The sequence below is a fragment of the Pygoscelis adeliae genome, unplaced genomic scaffold (genome assembly GCF_000699105.1).
Source record: "Pygoscelis adeliae isolate BGI_AS28 unplaced genomic scaffold, ASM69910v1 Scaffold85, whole genome shotgun sequence".
In the NCBI taxonomy this organism is placed as follows: Eukaryota; Metazoa; Chordata; class Aves; order Sphenisciformes; family Spheniscidae; genus Pygoscelis; species Pygoscelis adeliae.
The window spans coordinates 7,036,105-7,043,930 of NW_008824900.1; positions in this window are offsets into that span (position 1 = coordinate 7,036,105).

The following is a 7,826-nucleotide window of genomic DNA, read 5'->3' on the forward strand; positions in this document are numbered from 1 at the left end:
AGTAGTTAAACATTGGAACAGGCTGCCCAGGGAAGTGGGTGAGGCACCATCCCTGGAAGGATTTAAAAGATGTGTAGATGCGGCACTTAGGGACATGGTTTAGTGGGCATGGTGGTGTTGGGTTGATGGTTGGACTCGATGATCTTGGAGGTCTTTTCCAACCTTAATGATTCTATGATTCTATGATAAAATCTGAATATTGGATTCAAGAGTTTCAAATGAAGTAACTTTATATACTATAAATGTTTCAAATAATGAGAAAGAAAGGAAAAAACATTAAGGCAGTGGTATAAAATATGAGCACCAACAGAAATGGAAGGAAGAAATCCTCTTGAGGTACAGTCTTGGGCGCTGGCATTCACTGAATATTGGATTCAAGAGTTTCAAATGAAGTAACTTTATATACTATAAATGTTTCAAATAATGAGAAAGAAAGGAAAAAACATTAAGGCAGTGGTATAAAATATGAGCACCAACAGAAATGGAAGGAAGAAATCCTCTTGAGGTACAGTCTTGGGCGCTGGCATTCAACCTGAGGCAATCCTCGATAATGTTAAATGGTCAAGAGAAAGCTAGATCTGCTTTGCAAAGACTGAACTAACCACATCCACCCTGATCTTTCTGTAAACAGCCCTGTTATTGATCCTATGAGATGGTAATGTGGAAGGACAGGTAATAGCTGTTATCCAAAGGACATTCCTACTGAGCATAAACAAGTTCTAACTTTCAGTCAATGGAAAGAAACAGAAAATGTTGTGGTTGTTACAAGTGAAGAAGTTCGGAGCTGACACGTCAATGTATTTGTGGCTGATTTTGACTTTCCTGTGATGTATTATGAAAACTCTTTTTTGTTGATGTGAGGTTTTTGGAAGCAGGTAATGGCTGTGGGATTCTCTCCCACCTGGCAGCTCACCTGGGATGTGCTGCTGGAACAAGGCTGATAAAGCTAAGCAACGATCGGTACGTATTGAACTAATTTAGGGCAATGTGAAACACTTCATATTCCAGGCAAGTTTTATGCCAGGGTGCTTTTTGCTCCAGAAGATAAGAGAAAGACTCTGCTCTCACTCTTTAGCAGTTTCCAGAAACTTAAGATGACTTTCATTTAACTTGAGATCCATATGTTCATCAGATTGTGATCAATGATAAATAGTTTTGAATCGTGACTGGTATTTTGAACATGTGACATTCCTCATAAAATTATTTTGGACACTGTTATTCCAGGCACACAGAGCAGTTTTGATACAAGGTGAACTACATCAGTCACCAAAATTAGATGTTTATTGCTAGGGGAAAAAATTCCTTCTCCCTCCCCTAGAAGTCAGCAGTGTATGCCAGCATGTATTTTTACAATATTGGTTTTATAAGAACAGTTTCTCACTTTTACTCTTTTGAGAATTGAATTAGTTTTTGCTGCTGCTTCACTGACTTCGCAGAACATTTCCCCGCAATCATTTAACACACTATTAAATTCTATAGTATGTTGTCTGTACATCTGATAATTTGATTTTGAGTGATGTTTGTGTCATTACTAAGCATTTTAGTCAGCAACAACAATGTTAGTAATATGTGGTGAGGCTTTTAACAATGAGCTCAAAAAGAGATGTAGAAACCCTGGTGTAAGGCTGGCAATGACCAGAATGGATTACTCCTGAAGCCATTATCTTCCAACAGCTTCTGAGGCTCAATTCACTTAAACTTGCTGTTTTTGCATTTTCATCAGCTTCTTTAGTTTCTTCTATTTAGTCCAAACTGTGTGAAATTGGGTTTCATAAAGCTATTTTTAAACAATTTGGAGCTTCCAATCTACAAAACATGAAGTACTCTGAGGATTGTTCTTCTCTCTAAATGTCTTTATATTGCATGTTGTTATTCAGGGGCTATCAAATGCCAGAGAAGGCCTAACAGATTATTAACTGTGGCCATCTATTTATTCTCCAGTTCTGGGCCTCATTACCCAGTGCAGCTCATTCCACTGAAAACAAGTACTGTTAAAGCCATACCAGTTTGAAAGTATTGAGCATGAGAGAAGATTTGGTGTCTGAGTACCAAATTTGACAGAGAAGTTACATTGGCTTTAGCCGTTTATCATGTGGAAGATTTGTACAAAAGGGAAGAAAAAAGAAAATCCTGTTTAATCAACAATGCAGATTTATCTTTCTGCCCACGAATGTTCATGTTAAGGCAAAATGTGTTTATGTCTGGGACACCATGTTACCGATCTGTCAACAGCAGAAGTAGTTTATGAGGTCTCCATCCCAACCCAAGGGCTCCTTGGTGGCCTCCTTTCCAACCTTTTCTCCACCAGAGAGAGTGCCTGTTCTCTGTGAGTGTTTGAGTGATTGTGCTTTAATGCAGATCTATGATGTGATCTAATTGAAAGTAAAAAAACCCATCAAAGTACTAGTGACTAAAAGCCAGCGTGGTTTAAATTCACCTTTGCAGATTCTGGAAGCGCACAGACCTTGATCTGGCTCCCTGTAAAAGCCAGCACAAGCTCATATGCCAATTGCTGATGATCCCAAGAGCAGGTACCTTTTCTACCTGTGATCAGCAGGTAGAAAATACACGGTCTGTTCCAATTACTACATCTTGCTCTGCTGACTTTATCATTTATGCAGAGGTTCACTGAAAAAGCTGGAGGTCACTGTTTGCTTGGTTTGTGTTGCCTATCTGAACCTTTCTGGATGTTATGACAATCCAGCTTTCTTGTAATTCAGTACAACAGCAATAACTAACTGAAGCCATATGCTAAAAGGAAGCAGTCTGCAGTCGGTGCCGAGGCTGGTGCGGGTATCATTTGATTGAGCAGGAGCAGCGTAAGAGGGGACAGGGCTGAGGCTGCCCAGCCCTGGCATGGCTGGTAAGTCCATGCTGCTAATGAAGAAACAGCAAGTGTTTCTACAGTGTTTCTAAGTGTTTCTATAAACACTCGAGTACTGGACTCTGGGTGATCACACAGCTCTGACTAGCGTTCGCCTGGACACATCTTTCTTCAGTCCTAAGGGATGTGGACATGAAATAGCTGGTACCTTTTCTACCGCTTGGTCTTCAGGCCCAGGATCAGTCCCTGGCACTCTTAATTAGCAGGACAAACATAATAGAGACTGTATTGCTTTGCTTTGCTTTCTCTTGTTTTTTTCTGGGGATGGGAAAGGTGATATGCTGTGATTAGCAGAAAACCTCTTACTTTGCTGCTTATTGGGTTTTGTGTATTTTTGGTTTCTCGCTAGAAGTCCTGTCCTAGATAATTCTCCTGTGGCTTGTGAATGCTTTGCTTTGTGAACATTTAATCCAGTGTGGGCTTCAGCAGTAATTAGTAATGTGGATATTTATGGAGACATTCTAACCTGCATTGTTCATGAATATTTCACTGTGGTGGAAATTTCACACCCAATAAATCACTAATGAAAATGTCATTTCCCAGCTGCATTTACCTGACGTGCTGTTAATCTTGCTGTACCCATTGGAGGCAGAATTACTGTCAGATTTGCAACACAGAAAGGAATTGATTTTTAATTAGTGACCCCAATAGTGTAGGTTAAAAAATATTTTTTAAATGGTGATTTAATGGCCCTTTTCACATAAAGCTATCAGCTTCATTGCCTGTAGTGAGGTTTTGTAGACTGCCGTTCAAACAGATGCTTTGAAGGACAGCGTAACAACTGTTGGGATCAAAGGGATTAAGGAGAAGAGCAATGGTACAGGAAAAGTGGCTCTGAAAGCAGCAAGTGTCAGACAGACCCCGTGAAACACATTACCCTCTGCTGGGTGCATTGACAAAGCTCACAAGGAAAAAGTGCCAGTCTCCTTGCATTTGGTCTCTTCCCAAGGTGGTCCTGAACTGGGCCATCTAACTCTTGGATGACATTTCATGACAGCAATTATTACAAGATAGATTATAGTGTTTAGAAAGATTATAAATTATTTTTCTCAATTTATGGTCTGTGTCCTTGTTTTTTCAAAATGTAATTTATATCATTGCCAGCATTCATGTGGTCAGACATCTCTAATTTATGGGATAACAGAATGGCACAACACAAAAAAGAGTGCAGCTTCCCTAAGATCATTTCTGCAGATTAACTACTTGTTGTGGTTTTTCCCGGCAGGCAGCTGAACACCACACAGCCGTTCGCTCATTCCCATGGGATGTGGGGGATGTAGGATGGGGGAAAGAATCAGGGGGAAAAAAAGTAAAATTCATGGGTTGACATAAAGACACTTTAATAGGACAGAAAAGGAAGGGAAAATAATAATAATAATAATAATAATAATGATAAAAGAATATAAAAAACAAGCGATGCATGATGCAATTGCTCACCACCTGCTGACCGATGCCCAGCCAGTCCCCGAGCAGCAGTTGGCCCCCCGGCCAACTCCCCCCAGTTTATGCACTGAGCATGACGTCCCATGGTATGGAATGTCCCTTTGGCCAGTTGGGGTCAGCTGTCCTGGCTGTGCCCCCTCCCAGCTTCTTGTGACCCTCCAGCCTTCTCAGTCGGTAGAGCATGGGGAGCTGGAAAGTCCTTGACTAGTGTAAGCACTGCTTAGCAACAACTAAAACATCGGTGTGTTATCAACATTATTCTCATCCTAAATCCAAAACACAGCACTGTACCAGCTACTAGGAAGAAAATTAACTCTATCCCTGTGGAAACCAGGACTTTGACTAAATGAAGAAAGTTAATGAAATATTAGAATAGGATAGTTACTGTTAAAAAGTATCATGAAAAAGGGTATGTATCATGCCATATAAGGGAGCTATAGCATTCTGCTTTCTTGAAAGTCATACTCTCTAGCTGCATTTTATTATCCTCTATATTGCTGACTGGAAATGCTCACAGTAAAGAAAAAATTATTAGACACTGGTCAGTGTCTGTGAGGGCTTCAGCTCATTAGATTCTGGGAAAATCTGAGTTTCCAGAAATCAAGCCCTGCTTCTGAACTTGTAGGTGTGCGTACCCTTGTATAGACAGGTGCTTCTCAGTGTAAGTACTACAGTGAGCACCTCTGCAGTCAGCCAAGCGATTGTGATTAGGGAATGATAATGCCATCTCCTTCTCTCAAAGGAAACCTTGGGACTTTTGCCTGAATTTTGAATACTCCACAGTTAAGGGTTGTCTGCATCAGTGATGATTCAGCCCTTGATAAGGTCATAGGCTTCTCATAGATCTACTGCTGTGACTTGTGCAGGAAGGATAACCCAGACTGTCTGTGAGCTAAATTTTGAGGTCTGTTATTGTCTTGATTGTTAAAAAGTTTGCCACAATTTAGCTGATAGAGCAGATATCTGACACGTTTAAAATAAGGCCTCTTTCTATAACTGCCACAAATATGAATTTAAGAGCCTGAACCACCCAAGTTCCACCGAAATCAAACCCAGTTTTTCTGTTCATGTTGCTAGGTTTTGGATCAAAGCTTAATTCCCAAATTTAGAGCACTCATGTTTGAAAACATTATCTTTCATGACTAACAACTCTGTCATGTCAGAGACCGTGGAGCTGTGACATGACTAAACACCCCTTTCCCAGACTGCAGGCTTTTTTATATTTTATAGAGGTTCATAACTGTGGTGTTATTCACTGCCTTGAGATAACTCCTCTCTCTGAGGTACTTTGTCTGAATCAACACTCCAAAAGCAATGGTCTCTCACATTAGTTGTACTCGCCTTCAGCAGAAACACAGGGCACTCTCCTTTTTGAAAGGAGAAAGCAAATAACTTCTTGAGAAACAGATTAGCCATAAGAGTCACTTTTGATTTCTTAAACTGGGGGGGTTTAGCTGTCACAGAGGAAATGCACTGAATAAGAAAAGCAGCCTACTCTGTACATCAAATCATGTCAAAGGGAGTTGTAGGGCTAACATAATAACATAATACATTGCCTCTTTGAGGGCTTGTCCATTTGTATTCTGTCTTAATGTGCATTTGCACTGTGTTTTGGAGGTTGTAAAAGCAGTGTTGATTCGGGACCATGTGCTTTCCAAGTCTCCATGCTCCCATACTAAGAGTACAGAAGGTGGAACGAACCTACCGGTTCCTTTCCACTTCCCACGACTTTGAAGGGTAGCTCCACTGTACCTCTGCTTTTAGGCAATGTTTTTCTTTAACTAGAATTAGTTATTCTGTGTCGGTGCAGTTTGCAAGCAGGTTTGTTCCCCCCATGCCCATGTGAGAGTTCCAAGCAGCCTGCTGGTGAATTCAGCAGAGCAAACCCTGCAGGGCAAGGTGAGTTTGCAGGAATGGATCCCCAAGCTCGTATTGTCAAACACTTTGACAAAATGGCAGATGAAATTCATTGTTGATAAATGTGCAGTCATGCACATGGGAGGAAAAACACACTCGGTGTTGGTCTCTGAACTAGCTATTAACTCCAAGATCTCTTTCCTGAGTGGTTTTATAGAACTATCCATTACATTGTCAATTCAGCAGCAAAGCAAAACAAACCAACAACCCAGCTAGAGTGGGAGGAATTACTAGGAAAGGACTGGAGAATAAAGCAGAAAACATTGCTGTGCGGCTGTATAAATCTGTTCTGCACCCACGTTTTAAACACTTTATCCAGTTTTGTTCCCCCCCATTTCAAAAAGGTATGGTACAACTGGGAAAAGCACAGGCTTTCAGTGCTGAAAAAGAGGCGGTGTGAGAATGGATAAATGGACTTTTTATGACTGCAAAGAGATAGCTGAGGTGGGCTATGATTGAGATGTATGACATGATGAGTGGCTTGGAGAAGGGGCATTGGAACTTAGTGCGAGAACAAGCCACCTTCAGGTAAGATGGTCACATAGAAGATTTAGGACAACTAAAGGGAGGTACTTCTTCACACAGCAGTTCAGCTGAGCTGTGAAACTCAGCCATTTATCACTGTGGTTATTGAAAGTTAATATTGTGTCAGAAGGTGCGTTAATGGAAGACAGGTCTGGCAAAGCCCACTGAGCATGTGTATATCACCTCTGGCTCTGGAAGACTCAGCCGCTGGTGAATCAGGAGATATTACAGGCAAGAATCACTCACTATATGGTTGTCTTACACTCGCACTCTACCCTTGGCATCTAGACACAGGATCCTGGATCTTTGAATGATCTTTGAATCATCCCATACAAGTTTTCTTATGTTTTTTTGTCTCTGTTAAGCCTAAATCCTCCCTAAACTCTTGTGCAGTGTGGACACGGGTTCCCAGCAGGCATTCCTAGCTAGAAGAGGTCTCAGTAATGTCATTCATCCAGATTTAAGGAGACTACATAGCCTGACATCTGTCAGGTACCCTAGGAGCTCAGTACAGAAGCTTATTCTCCAAATGTGTCTCCTTTTTAATGATTATGAACACAGGGGACTTGGGAGCTTAGTGTAATTCAAAGTTTCAGGAAGATATGAATGGTTCCAGGACAGAAATATTTGAAAATACTGTTCCTTTGGGTGCAACCTGGTCTGCTACTTCACCTTTCCATGCTGTGAGCTTTCAGGTGTTACTGGTGGAGCATTAATTTTTCAAGTTGAAATGTAGTCTTTCATCTTTCATTAATAAATTTTCTTAGGAGAAGGGGTGATGGTATTTAACTGTCAGGACAGACAAAGAAATGGTTGTGTGTCCTGGTTTTGGCTGGGATAGAGTTAATTTTCTCCCTAGTAGCTGGTACAGTGCTGTTGGATTTAGGATGTTTTGGATTTAGGATGAGAATAATGTTGATAACACACTGATGTTTTAGTTGTTGCTGAGCAGTGCTTACACTAGTCAAGGACTTCTCAGCTTCTCATGCCCTGCCAGCGAGAAGCAGGGAGGGGGCACAGCCAGGACAGCTGACCCAAACTGGCCAAAGGGACATTC